General features: G+C 42.4%; 1 protein-coding gene across 2 annotated transcripts in view; it reads left to right on the top strand.

Annotated features, from left to right (window-relative positions):
- Positions 1-3686: 3686 nt before the first annotated feature.
- sertad2b (SERTA domain containing 2b) overlaps positions 3687-21921 on the top strand; it is a 42595-nt gene continuing 24360 nt past the window's right edge. Inside the window, exons 1-2 of one of the 2 annotated variants that reach the window (XM_035172006.2) lie at positions 3687-3839; positions 4092-4264. The gene's annotated coding sequence lies outside the window, so the exon portion shown is untranslated. The remainder of the gene's footprint in view (positions 3840-4091; positions 4265-21921) is intronic. The other variant, XM_035172011.2, reaches the window with a different exon arrangement.

The raw sequence follows: 21921 nt of genomic DNA, 5'->3' as shown, positions 1-21921 counted from the left end.
CCCTGGTCTCAAATTGCATGTTCCTTTATGTAAAGAGGTGATTAATTCATTAAATATCTTGACAGTTGTTTTTTCGTGTTTTTTTCATTCACAGTCTATGGTTCTTTCCTCATCACCCATCAGCTTCTGGTGCCACTGTAGCCCAATAGCTCCTCCTCTCTGCCGCAGGAAAAAAATCCCTGTAGCCCTGACCGATGAACAAGGTCTACTGATGCTGTATTATCACTAGTTTGATAAAACCCTTCACGAATGACTGAGCAGGTCATTTTACACCATGGAAATGGAAATGGAATCATTTAAAATGGAATCACGTCAGTTTATGATGGTTTCAAAGAAAGAGTGCGAGGGGTTGTCTTTTTTATTCCAGTTCAGTCATTAATTATATTATAACACTTATATATTTATAGTTTAGATTCAGTCGGGATGTAAAGCATTTTACAACATAATAATAATAATAATAATAATAATACATTTTATTTAAAGAGCGCTTTTCATGATACTCAAAGACACTTTACAACATTAAAAGTTGAGCATAAAAAGTAGCACAATATAAACATATAACACATGTCAAACATTCACATTAAAAGCATTTCTAAAAAGGTGAGTTTTGATTAGAGTATTGAACATGGTAAGGTCGGGGCAGTCCCGGATGTGTTTGGGTAGAGAGTTCCAGAGGGAAAACAAAGGAAATGAACCTCTTTATCTGTTTCATGCTTACATGAGTCTCATGTAGCCTGGGTGAGTTATTCACCTGTGATGTTGATTAATATACAATGAGTTGCACAAAGTAACTGTACTTGAAATCTTTGCATTGCACTGCTTATAACAGATTTAAAGTGTTGGATATGTGAGGGTGGACAGGACAACTGGGACAAACAGTTGATTTCTCCAGTGGCAGCAGCAGCAGCCTCAGAGCGCTCCTGCATTAATAACTAATGGTGTGGTCTTTATTGTTGTTTAAAGAAGCCCCGTGTCAGCATCTGCTTTTATGAGCTCTATCATTTCCGTTTATATTGGCCTCCTATGGTGCACATTCCTAAATAAAGACGTGTTTAATCAAATTAATAGACGCAACGTGACACTGGAGCCCGATACAGTCAGTGCAGCATTTGTGGATGGTTCCTGATTGTATGGACAAACAATGAAGATCTACCATGTCTCGTATGTTGTGTCCAATGTAGGCTGCTTGATGGGAATGTAGAGGCAGTGGGTATAAACATAGAGCTAGGGTGTGGTCAGTCAAAGCCCAGCACTAAACGTTCTCCCTCTGGCCCTCAACTGTTCAATGAGGAATCCAATGAGTGCATACTTTATACGAATCTTATGTAAAAGACAAGATATATCTGGTCTTTGTGCTGCCATGAAAGTAAAGCCCTCAATGTCAATTTGGTGAATTTTCCCATGGAGGATTTCTCTCAATTTTTCTGAGATGCTGACAAATACTGTGGAGCTGCATCTTGTCTGCCAGTAGAGGCCAAGGGGTGGCTGCCAAAGACTAAAAGTGGGGGTGAAGTTGCATCTGATTGTCAGTAGATTAAGGTGTAGCTCCTGGAAGTTGGCAGAGGCTGAAGATCGCTGTTGAGAACGGAGGATGCATGAAGTGGAAGGAGCTGTCTACTGTAGGAGGAGGAGAATGCTGCAGTGGGTTAAAAGAGGCTGGAGACTGGAGCTGGAAGTGACTGGTGGGTGGAGGTTTGACCTGTATCTGTTTGCCAGAATCAGGAGGAGCAGTTGGAGGCCAGAGCTGCAGGTTGCTGGCAAAGGCTGAAGGACTTAAGGGAAACTATGGGTGGAGGTTTGGGCTAAGCCTGTCTGTCAGAAGATGCAGGTTAATGAGACTGCAGAATCTGAAGGTGGAGATAGAGCTACAGGTTACTGACAGAGGCGGTAGGTAGAGGTTCCAGGTGCAGCTATCTGCTATGAGATGCTGTTGGATCAATGCACTCAGTGGTTCCTCATGTCAACCAACAGGATCATTGTTTATACCCCTCAGGTTGAACTTCAAGGAGTAGTTGATGATTACGGAATTTGAGCTGCAGTTTCCTTGGACTGCCAGCAGAGGTCAATGTAAATCAAGAATTACCTCATCTTCCTGATCCTCTGAAGTCCTTTGGGTGGTGTTGGAGCTGTGGGATGTGGGAAGAAGCAGGTGCACAGTTGTAAGAAAACAGGGGGGATGCAGTTATGGCAGCTTCAGCCAGCTCTGTTGGAATTCAGCCATCAGCAGACAGGCACATGCGCTTCCTGTATATACATAACTGTGTGCTGACATGTTTGTTTGTGTGCACAGATCATTCTGACAAACCTGTAGCTGACTGATAAAATGAGGAGCTGAACAAAAGCGATAATCTGATAAACTTCTGTACTCTACAGTGAGTTTATACGATCTTACATTACATCTCCACCCATCGTGCCACTATAGCATCATGGACCTCTAGGGATGGTGTCTCCATAATCCTGTACATTGAAGTCATGGAAAGTATATTATTGGTTTTTAAATCCAAACATCTCAGGGAACTGGGTTGACACATACTAACTAACTATCCAGTTCTACAACACCTAAGAAATGGTGGTCACTCCCCCTGAATTAAACTCTACGCGGAACATACATGAAGAAATGGACTTTGCTCTCGCCAGGTTAGTATTGTTAGCAACATCGTTTGATAACGGCACATAATAAACAGGAGAGCATTAGGTTTGAAACTGATTTTGAGACAATGTGTCCCAGTTCAGGGGCCTTCAGAGGCTGCGGTCAACATGGCCTGAGGAAAAAGAAAGCTTTCTTCGTAGGCCGCATAGGCCAAATGAAAATGACACGGTCTTGCCTACGAAGGTTTTCTGTGATTAGCATCATCAACATGTCTCACCTCCCACCACCATCTGTTGCTTAGCAACAGAGCCATAATTGGTGGGAAAGTTTTAATATGTACACCGTTAGCTGTTCGGTTGAGTTGAAGCCTGATACTAACATTTAAAACTTTAAGCATTGCGCGTCTCATCTCCTTGAAAATCAGCAAATCACCAAAGTGCAATCAATCCAGGATAGGTTAGCTGTCCCAAATGCAGCCTCAGAGGGAGGCGGCCCCTGAATTGAGACATAGCTCTTCGACTACTTTCCAAGTCGGAAATCCAACATGGCTCCACAGCGCTACTAGTGGTCAAAAACTCCACAGAACCCAATTCACATTAAACATCCAGCTTGACTTGTTCACCAGTGAGCCAGCACCAGTTTCCTTTAGACAAATATAACATATAGCCGTCTCCAAAGCAGTCATAAAGACAGAGGACTTTGTCTTTGTGTCAACAGTGTGAACTCTGAAAGAATATTTTAATTACTTGCTAGGCTATAAAATAATGTATTTGAATTATTTTATTGGAGAGGAATATGAAAATCCAGGATTAATTCACAGTTTCTCTCCAGTGCTTAATGTAACCCACTTCATATTTGTACCTAAATGTTCATATTAATTCCGTGATGTAGCGTGTGTTCCCGCCCACCTGCCTTAAATGGAGATTTCCGTCCCTTTAAACCCGCACACGGGCCGTGGAGGCTGCGTGACTGCACGCCACACTCTGCGTGTCCGCCCCAGCGCCATTGGCCGCCGCCGCTGTGTGGGCGGGACACGACGCTGTGACTCAGCTCTGAGTCACCGCACGACATGTCTGTCACACACAGCCCGCTGCTGCTTTCAGGGACCGTGCGGACATACGAGGCTTTTAATTCGTGTCACATAAATATCCACACGAGGAGGGAACCAAGGCACACAGTGACACAGACCTTCTTAGCGTGTAAATATCCACGGGAGAATGTAGTGGGGTATTCTGGATGCGCATATTTTGTAAGTATAGTTAATCTAACAGATTTTGTGTTGAATTGCTAAATTAATATTTAAATGGTAGCTACACTACCCAGAAGCTAGAATAAGATGTAACTTCTTATCGCACTTATTATTTAAAATCCAATTTGAGCTTGTGTTTTGACCTCGCACGCGCAAAGTGCTCGTTTGTTTGTGTTTACGATCTGCTCCGCGGCACGTGAACGCATCGCCAGAGTGTCTGATCGTACATGACTTCGCATTGATCTGTGTCAGGGGAGACGCTGGACTGCTCCTGGTCCATCGGGTCGGTTTGGTGAAACAGAAACTTCTCATCCTTACAGCCAGGGAGTGAGCGTTCTTCCACCGCGACAGCTACACCCAGAGAGCCGCTTCCTCCCACCATACCCTCCACTTCAGCTCCGTGCTGGACGGATCTGCCACACAGGGTGAGTGTCTCCAACTGCGCCTTGAACTCTGCTGTGTGATGATGTCCGCGGCTTGTTTCTCGGAGCCTCTCCATGTGGAGGTTACGCACGGTTTGACGCACGCTGCCCCCACATGTGAGCACGCTAAACGTCTTCGCCAAGTCTCCCCCGGTGCGGTCGACATGGGACGTGTACGTGTCCAATGAATTGACGGAGTGCTCTCGCTCGCCCACACCAGTCAAACGCGCTCACAGGACGAGAAGCGCTGCGTGGAATTCCCGTTACGCACCATTTCATTGCGTGGGACAAAGTACCGCCGAACCACACTGGAAAACTGTTGTTAATCCGCTCAGGTTTGCTGTTTAAAGCAAATACGTGGTAGAAATACGCGGCTGATAGTTTATAATACATACATTGAAACTGATTTTTCAAATCGGCAATCACATGGTACACGCACTGTGGTATAATATAATGAAATATTCAATTTGGTAATGGTGCCCCCTGTTTGGACATCCTTCAGCTGCTGTAAGAGACAGTGGAGCTGCCGTCACGAGCAGAGGGACTCGATTCTCAAAGTTACAAATATGTTAGTTATGTTAATTTATGAATTAGTCGAGGGATTATTAGATTTCTCACGGAATCCAGTTGGAAATGTTTTTTGTAGCTACTAGAGAGACCTGAACCGTTTGGAGTTGGATGAACTGACCACAGTGTTCTCTGTGGAGAGCTGTTCGCTGTTTGGCTTCTGCTGCCTGCTTTACATAATCAGGTTGTCTTTAAACTCGCACGCACGCACACACGCACGAACACACACGCACACACACACACACACACACGAGCACACACACACACACACACACACACACACACACACACACACACACACACACTGACTGACTGACTGACTGACTGACTGACTGACTGACAATCATATCCTGTTCTGCTGCAGCAGTCACTTGGGCCTGATCCACAGTGTGTAATTTGCTGTGTTAGAGAGAGAGAGTGCGCGCGTATGTTTGTTTGTGTGTGTGTGCACGTGTGTGCGCGTGTGTGTCTGTCTACAAGAGTATAGATTAATATCTGTTATAATGCTGTCATGACGTTTCCACACAGTGTGCTCTCATGAGGTGGTTTAAAGTAAGTAAGTAATCTTTCGGTCAGGTGACTGTTTCCACTGATTGCTGTTTTAGAAATCTATAACTCCACTAGAATTTGGAGGGAATTTTTTTGCAGCCATAATTACAAATTCTCTCTCAGAATTCGATTTGACATAAAAAGGGAAATACAAAGAAACCTCATAAAATGACTCAAAGTCTAGTGTATAGAGTCTAGCTGAGGCCTTTTGTATTGTCTCAGATATACAACCATCTGTTGTTATCAGTTCCAACCAAATACTGATTTCCGCTCTAAACTACTCAAGTGTTTGAGGCCTAGAAAATTTGGACCGTCACCTGGCTATCTCCTGGTCTTGAAAGGTATTAAATATTGATTTGTGTCATTCACTCACAAAAATCCTAAATAGTTTCTCTAATTTGAGCAGGCTATAGGTAAAAGTGTGATGTGATTTATTTTATACCTTAATGCTAGTAAGATTATGACATTACATTAACATTAAAACCCTTTCTGTGTGGTAATAAAAGGACCTAAATTTAACTTAACTTAAATTACTTTTCTTAAAATTTAACGATTAATGATGGTTTTATAGCTTTCGACAAAAATACACACATTTGTCACATTTTCTTTTCTGATCATGCATTATACAGCTATGATATGTACATTTTCACAGCTTCCATGTAAAATCTTCTCTATGGCTGTTGAATCAGCCAAGTCAGCCTGCCTGGCCTGTGCTGGCCTGGCTCGGGCTGACCAAAACTAATTGGCCGCCGTCAAGTGGCCATGGGGGCTGCCGGAACTTTGTCAACGGGATTACACAAGCAATCAGGCCTCTAATTTAGCAGCTAATCCAGATTAAGGTGCCGTGGGTTGGTCTGTGTTCCCAGCCTGTAGCTCAGACGTTGCGGTCCGTCTGGCAGGCGGAATCAGCAGCCATGCATCCATCGTTCGCTGTCTCTGTCTGAACACTGGGACGAAACACCCTCAAGTAAAGTCAGGTCCCTACAGTTCAACTGAAATCTTGTCTGCTATCGTAGTGTTTCTAAACCCATACTGTGAACAGTGATGTTTTCTTTATGGTTTACAGAGACAAATGTGTGGTTGGCTTTTGCTCTCAGTAATGACCTGGATCACTTTGGCATACAGCTGGTAAACTGTTGCAGAGCCACACTTAACCTATGTGCATAGTTTGTTTTATAAAATCCACTCCACATAACAGGTCGATCTCCAAGTGCAAGTGAAGGATGTTTGTTTTCCTCTGACCAAATTAAATACATTCAATACTCCAGCTCTCAAATAAACTGCTCCACAAGTGAGGTGCGACTGCAAGGGTTAAAAGCTGAACTAAACACCTTAATAAGCATTGGATTGTCTCCACAGCTCTGAGAATGAAGGTGTGTACCTGTGGCTGTGTGCTGCAATGAAGAAGACTCGTGCTTTTAGAGAGCACCCCCCAAAATTCCAGGCTCAAAATGCCCTTGAATAGGACATTACACTTATTCTTACTCATTTTATGTTACATATCCACTGTATTCTTGATTTACAATCAAGATTTAAAGTCATCCTCTCTGTGGAACATTTTGTATTTATGTGCGATATATGGGGATACATGAAGTTCATCAACTTAAGAGTAGCTCTTTGTGGACAGGTGCTGCATTTCTGAGTTTCAAACCACTAACTAGTAACTGGAGGGTCTGTTTTTTTCTGAACTTCTCCTTTGAATACATTTGGCATCTAGTATGGAGAATGTGACAGAGAGACTGAAAGAGACAGAGAGAGATAGGGGGAAGGGAGAGGGAGGGAGAGCTCTGTGAACTATAAATAGACAGTGGGAGAGTGGTTGTGATGATAGCATCACCACACAATAATCCTTCAGCAGGACCGGCATTACTCCGCTGCACTACACCAGCCCTATCAGTGAACAGGTATCCCCTCTAATTTCCCCTGTAAGCAGGGTTATCTGGTGAACCTGAGCCTCTGACCCTCAGTGTCTCCATGTGTGGATGCTGTATTAAGCTCGTTAATATGGACCTGTGGGTAAAGGGGCATGTTTCACTGTGGCCCAGCCCGTCTAAGTCCAGAATAATCCTTTTAATTTTGTCGCGTTCAGGGGCTAACAGGTCAGTCGGACTGTCTTGTTGAATGTCATGTTGGACCCTCACGATGGCTCCCATTGGCTGTCACTCACCAACCAAATATCAACTATCATCAGCTTCATATTTCTCTTAATCTGGAAAAACTTGGTTGAGCCTTTTTTGTAAATGAATTAAACAGCTCACAAAAAAAACACGTTTCAGTTCTATTGAAGAATCACTCATTAAAACATATCCCCTTCGCAGAGCACTCACAGTCAGGCGATAGAGTGAGTTCCCATAAACTTCCCCTTAGCATTGCATTGACAGGTAATATAGCAGTTTAGCATTTACGTCCATCCATCCATCCACTGATCCATCTATTCATCCAGCCATCCATCCATCCATCCATCCATCCATCCATCCATCCATCCATTCATTCATTATCTATACCACTGCCAGCTGCCATTTGATAAAAGGTGGGGTCCACCCTGGACAGGTCGACAGTCCATTGCAGGAACAACGCTCAGACATAAGGAGATCATGCAAATTCCACACAGAAAGACTCCAACGAACCGGGATTCAAACCAGGGACCTTCTTGCTGTGAGGCAACAGTCCAAACCAAGAAGGAAAATTATGTCAAGTAATTATTTTTTAGCATAATCCTGTTTGTTAAGCCTAGTTGTTTATATTTTCACTTTAAATGTTGAGAAAACGAGAACTAATCATGCTCAGCACATGTATTGCTATCCTGGGCTGAGTGATTGGAATGCAAACATCCCCAAATCCAGTACAGAGTAAGACAGAGCCACTAACATTAGCTTGAGCTCTGATGGCGTGGTGGTGAGACTCAATGGTAGGCAGAATGGTGCCTCTTCAAATCCCACAAAGGTCTGTTCTGGCACTATGCAACTTCAGTGAGGGGGAATGATCTCCTGTGAGAAATACATAATTGAATGATAGTCGGTGGCTTTAACTGCCAGAATCAGGCCTAGCAAGTTCAAGATTAAAGCCAAACTTACGATCAGTTACAGATTTCCGGTTTGGGAACCCAGAGATCATGAGACATACACACCTGTCAGTCCAGTGACTGGGACCATGCTGTCACAGCTCCAGTCAAGTCATCCATAGGCTTTGACAAAAGACAACTAACTGTGTGTGTGTGTGTGTGTGTGTACTCTCAGTGCCTTTACTGTGAGTGGTGTTCACATCGCTCCACCCCTTCAGGCACTGACCTCCTTTTTGTTATTCACACATGCAGCACCTTTTCTGGGTTCCTTCGCTCCCTTTCTCTCTCCCATAATGACGTATGTACGTACATTTGTGTGCGTATGTGTGTGTTTCACCTCAATCCAACTTAACTTAAAAAATGCACATATTAACTTTGATGCATTAGGGGAAAACTGAGGGGACAGACACTAGACTTTATGTGTACTACAGTACTTTCTGTGTGCCTATTGTATGTTCAAGAGTACACAAATGCTAGTCTCTTTTATTTCATTTTGTAAAAAGAATTATGATAATTTAACCGAAAACCAATTGTGCTTTAATTTGGCATGATGTCGAAAAATGTAATTAATATTCCAATTCTTTTATTATACTTTAATATAGTTTATACTTGACCTTGGGAATATGTACACTGGGGACTGAAAGACGTTTTGTGAAATTATTAGTATTAGTATTTATAGACTTTATTTTCATTTTTAATTATAACAGTTCACAATCTATTCATTTTAAATTCCCCATTGATATTTATATACATATATTGTCTAATTAACCATTTATTTAGATTATGTTGTTATTATTAAAACCATTCCTTTCATATTAGTCCAACAAGCAGCAGTGTTTAATGCTTTAAAAAATGAAAACGTGAAAATACTGTCATTGGAAGTTGTGTTTGTTCCTCGGACATGAATCACGATATGAGCATGATTCATTACAACATCATACATCCTGCTTTCTGCTGTACACACAATATGTTTATGATGAGCACCACAATGCACTTAGTATCCAATGACCGAGCAAGTATTATGCCTTTTTCAGATGAGAGGCAGAGGAGACAAGACTAAACATGTATAGATCTCAAGCACATGTGCTGTACATGCAGAACACACACACACACATGCACACCCACCCACACACACCCAGACAGGGAGATCGGATGTCAGAAGAGCAGCGTTTGTAGAACAGGCATCTTAACAGGAGCCAGAGGAACAAAGAATTAATAATGGATGAGGCTGCATTCAAAGAGAGGATAGATGGATGGATGGATGGATGGATGGATGGAGGATGGATATGGATGGATGATGTGAGGATGGAGATGATGGATGGATGGATGGATGGATGGATGGATGGATGGATAGACAGACAGACAGACAGACAGACAGACAGACAGACAGACAGACAGACAGACAGATAGATAGATAGATAGATAGATAGATAGATAGATAGATAGATAGATAGATAGATAGATAGATAGATAGATAGATAGATAGATAGATAGATAGATAGATAGATAGATAGAAAGGATTGGTTAATGGTATGTAGGTGAGTTATGATTGGTAGGTAGGTATAGGTTCATTTTATTCGACCTCTTTCAGTTCCATCTCTGAATCTCCCCAAAAACTAAAAACACTGAATCACATAATTCATTATTATAATGTATAGGTGTTATTTTATTGTTTACTTTATCTATTATTTAGAATTTTAATACAAAGTCTATCTAGGTTGGAAAATTTGCAGTGCCTGTCGGGAAAGGGGGCATCCTCTCTACGAAAACGCACACGCACACACCACACACACACACACACACACACACACACACACAACACACACACACACACACACACACACACACACACACACACACACACTCAGATGTTGAGATATTATCATGTTACCTCCCTCACTGACTCATTGCTCCACTACCTGTATAGTAGTCCGTGTTACACTGCGTACACTGATGGAATACCCCCTCCCACACACTCCTCCTCCCACTCTGTGTGTGACAGTGAGAATATGCTGCTATTTGCTAACACAACAGTGTAGCTTCACAGACTGGAAGAGCAGTTCAACAGTGAACATTTGAGCATATGTGCACAAATACCATGTTCTCCTTATATGAGTTCAGTGTTATTTTAACGTTTCTCACAGAGTTCAGATCTGACGAACATCAGTCAATCAATCACATTTTATTTGTCTAGCCCATATTCACAGATCACAATTTGTTTCATAGGGCTTTAACAAGGTGTGACATCCTCTGCCCTTAAAACTCAACATTTTGATTGTTGCATGTTATTAAATGAAAAGATGGCTCTCAGTTAGATTGAATAATCATCTACTCATCTTAATTACCAGATGTAATGTAAGTCGAGTCAGGTGTCCGTAATGATGTTACACATTTTGATCACACCTCCTTAAGGCACCACTCACTCACCAAAACTCAAACAATTATCGTAATCAGTTTATCATTAACAGTGTTCACAAAAGCTTCATGAAGTCTCACGGCTTCACAGTACCAGGTTTCAATCTGATCCTAATATCTGATGTCAAAGAAGGAAACTGATGCTGACCAGTCTCACTGCTCAGATGGAAACTAACCTTTCTTTCAGCAAACTGAATGCACTGTCATCTTACTGCTGGGTATGTAACAACTCTACAGCTCCAACAGCAGCTCTGTGAGTGTGAATTCACATGGTAGTTTGACTCAAATGCTGATGTCAGCATGCTAATATGCAAAACATGAGAATTTACTCTGCTGATATGTTATGTGCCATTCATTTTACACTTGATTATGAACCAAAAGTATTGCGCAAATGAAAGGTTTGACCTGATGGAATCAGAAGATCAAGTACATTATGTCTTCCACCAAATCCTCCCACTTTTAAAGCTTATATTTGGTGTGCCACTCACTTTTTTTTAATCAAGCTGCCCTTAAAGGGATAGTTCACCGAAAAGTTTAAATTACCTCATTATCTACTCACCACTATGCCGATGGATGCGTGGGTGAAGTGTTTGAGTCCACAAAACACTTCTGGAGCCTTGCAGCCGAATCCAATAAAATTGAAGAAACTGGTGACCTATACTTTGGACGTAATAAAACAACAGAAAAAACATAACATGCCTCCATACTGCCCGTGCGATGTCATCCAAGTGTCTGCAAGCCCCGACATTCATATTCGACTCGAAACGGCGTCATTTACACCTTGTTTAAAGCCTAAAAGTCAGCTGATATCTACGTACGAGGTGCGTTCAGGGACACACCATCGCAGGGCTACGTCAGCTAGCTGAGCCACTTCCAGAGCATTCCTCTGCCAAGACCCAACAGTCTCCCAAAATTCAATCACTAAAGATATCAGTTCTCTAAATGTTTTTTTATCAAGATCCATGGATTATTCTCTGGATAATTTGTGAAAATGTAAAAACAAAACTCCTATCTGGCCATGTTAAAGAAAGTGGTAAGGTTGACTGGATCCACCCCTTTGTCCAGATTTTTACAAAAGTTTCAAAGGTTCTATTTTGGCCCATGTCCCATCCTTCTACCAAGTTTTGTTGACATTCAAGAATTTTTGTGTAATCCTGCTGACAATCGAACAAATGGACAGGGTCGAAAACATAACCGAACAAGACGAGGGACAGTTTCCATGTACTGTCATTACTGTCACTTTATAGCTTCTATCTGGCACGTTTGTTGCATTTCATGAATCAGTAACTGAACTTTTAGTACCTAGAATTTCTTGCAAAGTAACTTTATGTTTGCTGAGTTGCACTAACCATCACCCCTTGCAAACACTCTGTTGCTCGCTCATTCTTATTTGCAGAAGTGTGAGATAGTGAAAGTGTGTTGTTTGCTTAAACAGCAGAAACTGAAAGTTTATATCAGCAGGGTGCACATACAGTATATAAACATTTGTTCAAAGTCTATATCAGGATGGTCTGTCCTCCCACTCACCTGTACAGTGTTGCATGTAGTGCAGTGTATTGCCACATATACAGTATAGTATTGCATTATTGACTGTTGTGCCCACACTGAAAAATCCAGCCATGGCAAGTGTTGAATGGGTGAGGGTCTGTTCCAGGGCCAGCTTTGATATTGGGGTACTTGGCTTGCAGCCGCTGCATGATCATGGCCTGATTATGATTATATACTTTGTTATACGGTGCTGTGTCAGCTTGGCAGCCATTCAACTGACTGATATGTGTCAGTGGTGCAGAGTATAGCATTTGGGGAGATTACTGTTTTGGTCTCTGACTGAATGATGATGTGTGTAATGCCATAATTTGGGCTATGAGTGGAAGCAAGTAGTCCGTATTTGGGAAGGCGTATTCACAAAGCTGGTCATGCATGCGCTGATAGCACACAGCTGAAACAGGTGGATTGCTCCTCTGGAAGGAAATTGGTTTGACTCGGCTGTGTGTGTGTTTCTTTGCTCCCTCTTGAGGAAAAAGACACCGTGCACTGCAGAAACCAGAGGGTTTGGATTCTCAGAGAGATCTGAGGGATCATGAGAAAAGGAAAAACTCAACTGCTAAATCTCTTTTCCCCTCTGGATTTTGTCACATCTGTGCATTTCCTAGTGAATGGGAGGTACATTTATCTCTTTAGGTCTCTATATTAATTGATATTGTATAAACCTATAGGGTCGAATCACTTCTTGTTGGACCTGTTCACTACTTATAGACATATATCGGCGGGGTTGTCCACTTACCTGAAGGCCAGTGGTGTGTTCCTCGGCTCCTCATGTTGGGTGCACCTTTATCCGACATATAAAGGACAAGGGATACTCATATACGACGTATGAACGAAGCCACCTACGTCAAACTTGAACGACCATCACTCAACAGAGGAGGTGGTCTACAACACCACTTATCTGCCACTTATAATGCAGCCTCGAGAGCCCCCTCCCAGACAGCTTGACACCCATTCACACCGTGACGCATGTCACCCAAACGCCTCAGATGACGGCCGGGTGGGACAACGACAAACATGTGACCTCAACAGCTCTCAAGGTGTAAACGAGCCTACGAGAGGTCTTACACGTCGGACCCCCACACACACACACACACACACACACAACACACACACACACACAGTAGGCTGGATATTAGGAAGTTTTTTTACAGTGTGTTATCAGAACTGGCAGCTTGAATGGTGTAAATATAGATCTAAATAGCACACATGCAGTCTGTATGATATAAGTTATGTATGTGTGTGTGTATGTGTGTGTGTGTGTATGTGTGTGAGTGTGTGTCTGGATAGCTGAGGACAGTTCTCATGACTCTTGGCTGGCTTGTTCTGTAGCAGATTTTTCTGTCTAATTATTAATGAGGAGGACAGCAAACACACCCGTCTATCTCTCTGTGTGTGTGCGTGCGTGTGTGTGTGGTCAGGCGTTTGTGTTTGTTGTGTTTCTTTGTGTCTACTGGGACTGGCATTGGGCCAGTTTGCAGGCTGCCTCGGAGGGATTTGACTGGTTCCTGCTGGTTTCCATTGGTCACCACTGTCTCTGCTGTGACCTGAACCCAACTGGACCACTCTGGACTAGCACTGAGCTCAGGTGCACTGGACTGGACTGGACTGGTTAAGACTGGAAATAGACAGATGCTTGAGCAGTGTGTTCAGAGAGGATTGGACCAGATGAGTCTGGACTGGATCCCGCACAGATAATTTATTCCCCAATTTTCCATCCTATTTGCTGTTATGTTCCATGAGCCTGCAGAAGCAGCTCACGTTCTCAGGTTTTCCACATTGTGTTGTTTTCAGAAAATCTCGCTCACTTTGCCTGTATTTGTTTGTCTGAGCAGTTTGGGCTGAAAAAGCTTGAAAGCAAAGCATTTTTCTAAAGGTTTAGTTTGGCTCACAATCACCGTGCCGACGGAGAAAGTTAAACTCAATATTCGTCGTCAGTTTTTTCCCCTCCAGTCGTTAACCTGCTCTGACTGCTCTCCATCTGATTTTAAAGAGATTAATCTTATTTTGTTGCACAATAGCTGCTCCATTTTAGTCGTTCCGCTCGAGCTGTCCACTAAAATCAACCGCTGTGTCTTTGTGTTTGTGTGTTCATGCATCGGACATTACAGCGTCAAACAAAAATAGGAAAAAGAAACAATGACATATAGAATCGATAAGAATATAACAATGTGTATTGCTCCATGTGTGATAAAACCTTCAAGATGTGGTTGGTGACATGTATTGACTTTTGCTGTGTACAGGGAGGAGTACCAAAGAAATATGTGGTACAATGAGTTGCATTGTATGGCTTACGAACCCACAGGCAGCTGTTGTGTTGCTGTTTGGGATTGATGATGATAATGATGATGAGCTATGGAGTCCTTCTTTCAGCGTCTTCATTCAGCAAAATGGACTGACAGTCAGGTTTAAATGGTCTGCTTGATCGCTCTCCTACAGTCCACTGACTCGTGGCTGATGACCTTTAACCTCTTCCCTGTCGAGGCTGTGTTTTGGCCAGGTGTCCATTTTGTCTGTTTCTGATCATCCAGTCTGCGTCCACACAAATACGATTTAGTTTTTCAACAAGAGAAATGTTTTAGCTCCATATCAGAAGAAACCTGGAAATGCATATCACATGACCACTCACATACTGTACATTGGGCATGTGTGTTCCTTCCTGAGTGTAAACAGGAAGCAGATTCTCTACATGCAGCTGGTTGCGTAGTTAAAGACAATGCTATAATTGTTTACATTTTTTTTAACGACATCCTATTAGTGTGGAACACAGACTGAATATAAAGATGGACGACACGTCTTCACTTCCTTTCACTATCCAGAGATGAAGCTAAATATCCTCATTGTAGCCACAGTCTGCACAGTAGTGATCAGGAGATGGAGTCATGGTGTTGAAGTCCCAGTGATACATGTGATTGACCAATCGCTAGTCAGCCTCAGCTGTTTTTATAGCATCAAATAACTAATTAAAACCACTAACCAGAAAAATGAACATTTGAACAAACATCTGTGTGATAAGACCTACCTGAAATGACAGAAACCATCCTACATGTATATTTTGACTTTTTACTTTGGTCCATGTCCATAGAGGAGGCAGGATTTCAAATGTAAACTGTAGCCAGCCACCAGGGGACGATCAAGATGCTTTGGCTTCGCATTTGGAGAGCTGTTATATTGTCCATCTTTATATACAGTCTATGGTGTGGACATAGTCAAAAATGTGCAGTCGTAGGGATTTCTGTCTCAATCTCACCAATTTCATACAGGGAAATTCTCTGATAAGGTCAAATACCTCAATAAAACTTGTAGTATAGAGAACAGTGTAGGAGTCGATGGGATGAAGTAGTCCAGAGATCTCTCGTTTTTATGCACCTCTCCGCGTGCGTTTTATTTCATAAACATTTCCACAATACAGAGCACTTCCGGGTGTCACCCAACATCCGCTTTTAACCACTCCCAGTGCCCTTGTTACCTTGGTAACCCCACAGCATGCAAACCACATAGTGCAATCAATTAGTGTAAACAGCCTTTGGTGAATTCTGTCTTATCACGTGTCCACTACATACGTCCCCCCAGAATTCACACACAAAGTTAACGTGTTGGGGCTCGAATAACCCGACCTGCACGGCTCCGTAAAACATGAGCAGGGGCTCAGCCCCCACATTCCTGCAGATTCACTCAGTAGCAAAAGGAAAGCTGCAAAGCAACATCTGCATTTGAGGATCTATCTTGTAGAGGGGCCCACAGCCTTTATTACTTTCACCTATATTGTGCTTAAATAATGTGTCACAAAATAAGTCTGTGCATAATCCATACAGACACATTGCACATAGAGTGGAAAAAAGGTTGTCAGTCAGACCTTTTAACCCGATGCTGGCCATTCAATGGTGAAGTGTTGCTGTCAAATGTATTCGATCATGGAGACCTTTCTCAGTGACTTTTATTTTGGCGGTTTACTGGTGGCATTTCCACTTCCTTCCAAGGTGCATTTTTTATGGTACAATTCAAACCACTACTTGAGGATCCCAACCTAAATGACTGGAACAAGTGAACAAGTAATTTTGACATCTGTTAAAATCACTTTTCAAACCTGACAGAAGAATCAGATAGAGAGAAAGTAAATAGTTGGAGTTGTTAGAGGACGTCAACACAAAATAACTCCTGGAATCCACTGGTCATCACACACACACACACACACACACACACACACACACACACACACACACACAAAAACACACACACACACACACACACACACACTGATGATATACTGTATGAAAGAAAATCTCTCTGGGGTGGTTGGTTTTAAGTACACACGCAACTCTGCAGGTTTCCTCAGCTGTGATTTGCTACAACTTCAGATAACAATCAAGCTCTGTTTTGGTGCTGGGTTGCATTTTTTTGTGTGTGTGTGTGTGTGTGTGTGTGTGTATGTGTGTGTACAGTATGTGTGTGTGATCCCCACAAACAGAACCGGTGCATTTACCCTCCTTTTTGTGTCAACCTCTCTTTTAGACCAGCAGCACATGTTTTTTTCTGAGTATGTTTTTTGGGAGAGCAGAGGGTGGACAAAGGACTGGGTGTCTGGAGAGGGTGCTCGGGAGAGGAGCAGGGGTGATGGGTGATGGGTGGGGGACTGGAGGAAGGGATGATGGGTGGGAGTCTGCAGGGGACGGCTGGCTGGCTGTGTTTATGGATGTGAGCTTGGAGGGGGCAAAGGTGGGGGTACGTGTGTGTGTGTGTGTGCGTGCATTCATCTGCATACGTGTCTGCATGTGTCTAAGAGCATGCATGTGCTGATCTGCTGGTGAACCTGAGTGTGTGTGTATGGTCGCCTGCCTGTTTGTGGGCTCGTGCGTGCGTGTGTGTGTTCTTTTGTTTTGCTCTGGGTTGCTGGGTGATGGGACCAGCTGGGAGGGCTGAAGCCATTCACTTCCCTTCTGCTACCCTGAAGGGAGCCAGCAGGGAGGGAGGGAGGGAGGGAGGGAGGGGGTCGAAAGAATCAAACCAGGAGTATGTGGAAGGGGGTGGTGTAATGTCTTATTGCTAAGAGATAGAGAGGGAGTGATCGCAATCAGACAACACATTAAATAAAACCTGACAGTGAAAGCAGAGAGGAAGTTCTGAACGCAGCTCACAGAGAATGAAGAGAGAGGGGTTGAAGGGTTGGGGCGGGGGGTGTTGAGGGAGTGAAAGTGTGTCAGGCTGAATCGTGATAGAGCAGCGAGCTGACTCAGCCAGTCTGGTCTGGCGTAGGAGGGCAGCAGCAGGGGATGAAGTAATAGATTACTGTGCGTGTAATTTGATTACTATAATCAGAATACTGTTTTCTAGAATATCAACATAGAAAATCCATATAAACGGATGATAGCACTAAATTAATTGAAACAATGAGTAATCTGATTGCAGTTACGGCTGGTGACAAAAATTATTGTTATAATTCTTTTTCTTTTTTTTTTACGGTGATCTGATTACAAGACAAGTAGAGCCTCGATTCTGTTTCTGATCTGATTACATGAAATAATGATAACTCATAATCAGCAACTGTGCAATTAAAGCTACTACTGTGTGGACACTGCTGCTGAGTACAGTGGCCACAAGTGACTATTACAGAATGATGATGAATGCAGAAACATACTGTAACAGAGAAGAAGAAGAGAAGAGCCAGAAAGTCAGTGAACTGGCTTAATGTCTATTTTACAGGATTATCTATTTGAAGTTTGCAAATATTAGCCACCCTAAGCTACGACTCATACCAAACCATGTAAGGCAGTGCACTCAGGAACTAGGCCCCTGAATACACTGAGGGGGTTTATCAGGCTGCGTCCACACTAATTTGTTTAAAAGAAATCTCCATGCAGATGAGTTTAGCTCTGCATCAGAGTAAGTTATCGCACTCCATACAAACATGCCCGATGTTGCATGTAGACGGTTTTAGGGGTTGCAGCATTGTCAAATGAAGAATTCATTGTAAAAATTTCAAGGGTACTTGGAAAGTGCATACCTCCGCCAAGGCTGATTGGCCACTTAATCACCGTATAGCATACTGAGATGTACACAGAAGTTTCAGCTCTTCATAGGTATTAGCACTCTAAATATGCCAGATTTTTTAAAATCAAGATCTCTGCATTATTTCTGTTCTTGAAAAATGCTGAAAAACACAACATTTTATGGATTCGTCCTTGGCCCATACGACATCCATCCACCAAGTTTCAAGGAAATTGACATAGTAGTAACAGACAGCATTGGAAACATAACCTCCGTAGCAGAGGTAACAACTGCGAGCAAAGATGTCAAGGCCAGTAATGCTTGTAATAAGTTATCCATGTTGCCTTCACTGGTTGTGGAGGTTGATGCTGTTGGTTTTCCTCTGGAAAAGGACTCAGATAAGATCAGGCAGTATACGCTGGTGTGTGCGTAATAATTTCTAAAAGTCTCAGTTTCTGGTGGCCCAGACTAGAACATAACCCAGTAACACAGTTTGACTTTCACTCATGAACGATGCAGCAGGAAATTCTCTGGTCACAACAACACAGAACTATCTTGAGTGCAGCAGACAGGAAACAGGAGGTAACATATTAATTCCACTGTGCAGATCACATTCTTTTTTTTACAGCATATCGACACCGGGGTCGTCCCTTATCACTTGACATCTTCGTCAGTGTCTTCTATTGCACAGCTTCTCTGTTGCAGTTTTGCGTCTGTCGCGTGTTAGAAACGCTGTAAATCCTGCGGAGGATCTCCTGCTGAGTTCTCACATCAGCTCATTCGAACATTCTGCAGAGTTTTTACAAGGGGACTGTCAGGAGAAACTTTGGAGAATGTCCGGAGCCTCTCAGCCGGACATTTGTATTCTCATTTTCAGCCCCTACTGAGGATGTCAGGAGACTATGTGGAGTTCAGTGCATGTCTGACAGCAGCTATAAAGTCACTGAACTGGCTCTGTTAGCACCTAAAGTTTACTAAAGTTAGCTAATGTTAGCCTCTATTAGCCTCTGGTCAAAGCAAAGTGTATCGAGCAGAGAAGAGGCGTGTTTTATTACTTGCAAATTAAACTTTTCATTTTGAAGGCAAAGGTGAAGAATTTTATTATAACTTATTGTTTCATTAGCTACATATTCATAGCTTCTGCATCGTCGCAGGCATTATCAGCAATCCAGAAGTTACTGACCCAACCAAAATAGCCAGAGAACATGTGCCCTACTTTTTAAATGGTCTTTCTTTTTATTCTCTTTAATGAAAGGCGAAGGGGGTGTTTTCATAGTGAGACACACGAACCAGACAAGTTGAAACATGATAATCATCACACCACAGAAATGAAATGAACTGGGAGCCACTGCTCATCAAACCTAATGTGTGGAGACACTGGAGACAATTTGATCCATAAGCAACATGTAACCACTCATAATGTTACATATAATGAGTCATGATTACATGCAGTAAAAAAAATGGGAACAGGAAAACGGGAACAACACATTTATACATAGAAAAGTGGATTTCTTTTCATGTAACTTTATTACATATGTTCAATTAATTAGTTTTGTATCATCTTAAGTTGATGTGAGTTAATGAAATAACTTGAAAGTGATTTGATTAAATAAAGTTACACTTTAAAATGTATATGAAATGTATATGTCAGTGTAACTTTATTTAATTAAATTACTTTCAAGTTATTTGAAGATTCCAAATGCTGAAGTGTCCTAGGGCAAGACACTTAACCCCACATATCCCCTGAATGGCATAGCCGTTCTAACAGCCGTGCACTGTAAGAATGTGTGTGTGAATGGGTGAATGTGATTTGTACTGTAAAGTGTTTTGTGTGGTCATCAAGACTAGAAAAGCGTTATATAAATACAGACCATTTACCACTGAATGCCACTTGAGGGTACGTGCACAACTGGAGCTGAAACTACGAGCTCTGACTGTCTGCTTGGACGGTAACAACTTTATGAATAGTGCTAGCAAGCATGCAGCAAATAGCACTGCACACAGCTGTAGAATGAAGCAAAGGAGCAAAACACCAAGTAAGACATCTCTTATATTAAAATGAGAACTAAAATTGTTTGGTTTATAATGAAAATGTGGCAGGAATAATTAGAAAATGGTGGGCAGCCACAATATAGATGATTAATGGGAAGCATTAGATTGGACATTTATAGAGGTCCGTGGACTACGACATAACAACACATGTTGCAGCAAGCAACATAGGTTCTGAAGGCTTTACACGTAAACTTCAATTTAATTTAATAGTGTATTAAAGAATTTCAAACATCAGCTTCTAGATGTGGAAGGCTTGTATTTTGTGGATGGATGTACGAGGAAAGAGTGCTTTTTCAAATATATCCACGTGCTTCCATTTTTGGGGATGAGAACGGGTGGTGAACCTCTATCTATCAGTCCATCACTTTTGTCTGCGTTGTTCTGACTGTATCCCTGATGAAAAAGATGGCTGGAGGAGAAGGGTTAGTGAAGTGAAGCTGCCGGAACGTGGAGAAACTGAGAAAAGAGAGATGGATAACCAGCTAAACCATTGTTGCTGGCTGCTAGTCTCTAAAGCTGCTTCCTCGTGCCGTGACTTGTGAGCCGGCCCGGTTTCCCTCGAAGATTAATGACCTTCCTGTTTTCCGCTACAGTATCTCTCTCTGCTCACAGTTTTTACTGCAGTTCGGTTCAACTTGTAGTGCACTTTAAAGAATGCTGCAGAATCTAGTGTTACACAGTGTTGTACAAGTTTTTTTCCTATTGCTTTCCTGCTAAAAATACCTCCGCCATCATATCACTTGCAGTATTAATTCCACCAACTTCTACTTTCAACTACAGCCATCTCTGACTCCGCCACCAGACTATGAAGAACGGAGCTACATGTAACCTGTGACTCCAAAAAAAAGAAGCATCAAATTGTGGGAACTGAAAACTCCGTCATCAATGTGTTTTTGTTGAGTTTTCCCCATTGGACAGAGGTATCTGTGTTCCATCTACTTATGTAGATAGAGTTGTCCCACTGGAATGTGTCACACTCACCAGTTTGCTATGGATGGGTACACACGCACACACACACACACACACACACACACACACACACACACACACACACACACACACACACACACACACACACACACACAAACACACAGAGTAAACCTTTTCACATAGCCCTGAGCCAAAAGCCATTAAAGCGTACAACAGAGTACTGTACTCTATGTCTTACATGGTTATTACAGTGTCTCAAAATGTCTTAACTGATTTGCACAACATGAGCGACTTTTATTTTTTTGTACCCTGATAAACAACATGCTTGTGTTGTCAGGGAACAAATGTAGCAAAACAATTCATTCAGAAAAGGTCACAAATGAAGGGACAGAGCTACAGAGAGAGCGAGCGAGAGAGAAAGAGAACAACAACTTCTTTCCTGTAAGTCACCTGACACTGGAGGCGTCACACAGACATGAGTAAACATACCTCCCCCCTCTCTCTCTTCCTTTCTCTCTGTCTTTCTGACTGGGTCATTTGCCCATGTTCTTAGTCC

Source organism: Hippoglossus stenolepis, chromosome 12 (genome assembly GCF_022539355.2).
Source record: "Hippoglossus stenolepis isolate QCI-W04-F060 chromosome 12, HSTE1.2, whole genome shotgun sequence".
Lineage (NCBI taxonomy): Eukaryota > Metazoa > Chordata > Actinopteri > Pleuronectiformes > Pleuronectidae > Hippoglossus > Hippoglossus stenolepis.
Note: the sequence above shows the minus strand (reverse complement) of the source record. Positions and strands in the feature narration are given on the sequence as shown.